We start from the raw sequence: 1,590 nt of genomic DNA, 5'->3' as shown, positions 1-1,590 counted from the left end.
TTAGAATCACCCTGTAGCTTTACTGCATGGACTCTCTGAAAATGACTGCTCTTGGCGTTAAACTCATGGATGATTGAAGCATATTTGCACGGATTCTTTTCTTTGATATTGTGGACAACTTGTAAACAGTACGTTGCCACTTGGACGCTTGATACATTCAGATCAAAAGCCAATGATAGAGCCTCGCTGCAAGCAATGGCCTCCAGTGACTCTGGATCAACCAGTCCGTCGAAAACTACAGCTGACGCTCTATGAACTTGCCCGTGGCATCCCTACAAACAGCAGTGACTGCACCCTGTTCACCTGATCGCGAAAGGCCTCCATCAACATTTATCTTCACATAGCCAGTGACCGGAGCGATCCATTTTCTCTCTGGTCCCCTGGCTGGAATTGCCAACTCTTTTGGAGCTGCTTCCACCATCTCCAATTCCTGCAAAATCTTCTGAATGAAGGAGAACGTGGAAAGTGGGCTTTGAAATATTTGGTCGTGAATTGCCTTCCTCCTAGCCCACCAGATCGCCCAAAGCGTCACAAGAATTTGAATCATCTCCCTCTGCGGGACTGATTCCAGTAGTTCAAACAGACAGAACTTCGGATCATCATGCTTGTTTGTTGCGAGAAAGTCATGTTAGGCCTTCATCCATCAGCGCCCATATACACTTTGCCATATTACATTCTAGTAGAGCATGCCTCCATGTATCAGTCGCTCTATGACAGATAGTGCAATCCTCAGAGTCAGTCATGTTTCGATGCTTCCGTACGTCACCCGTTGGGAGCGATGTTCCAGCTAATCGCCATGCAAAAAACTTCAATTTCGACTTTCGAGGGAACCTTTACACCCCACAACAGTGACCACTGTTTCCGAAGTTCTTAGTATCTGAACAACTAGGGCGGTGCTCGAGCCATGCTTCCCTTTGATCCTTTGTTGCAGCCAACAATTGATAAGCAGAGCGAACTAGAAACCAGCCCGATCTTTCATAATGCCACGCCCAAGTATCCTTAAGATGAACTGTACTCAACGGGATGTTCAGAACAAGATCAGCATCAAGAGGTAACATATGCTCCATCACCGCTTCTCTATTCCACTGATAGGTTGATTGGTCAGTTAGCTCACCAACCAGGAGGGGAAAATTCCGAGTTTTTGGACAGATAGGGCGCAAACACTACTGAAATCAGGATCTTTCCCACCAGTCAGCTCTTTGCCGTCAGCCAACTGACGGTAAAGAACGTCTTTGCCATCATCTTAAAGAAAACTGACGGCAAAGGTAATGTTTGCCGTCGGCCAGATCTTTGTTGCCTGCTAGCCGATGGCATAGAACTTTGCCATCAGCTAGCGGACGACAAAGAGGGAGGGTGGCCCACTAGCGAGAACCACCTAGCGGACACTTTCTTTGCCATCTGCTAGCAGACGACAAAGAAAGTGGCCAAACTAACGTCCGTTAGCTAGGCTCTTTGCCGTCTGCTAGAGTTGTGACCTAAACTAAAAAAGCGGCCAGCCCTACCCCTCTCTCTCCCCTCTCTCTCCCTCCCCTCACCACACCCACGCCGCCACCCCCGTGCCCGAGCCGCCCCCGCCCCGGCCCGGCCGTC

The sequence above is a fragment of the Triticum dicoccoides genome, chromosome 7B (genome assembly GCF_002162155.2).
Source record: "Triticum dicoccoides isolate Atlit2015 ecotype Zavitan chromosome 7B, WEW_v2.0, whole genome shotgun sequence".
Lineage (NCBI taxonomy): Eukaryota > Viridiplantae > Streptophyta > Magnoliopsida > Poales > Poaceae > Triticum > Triticum dicoccoides.
The sequence above is the reverse complement of the archived record's forward strand: the minus strand, read 5'-3'. Positions refer to the sequence as shown.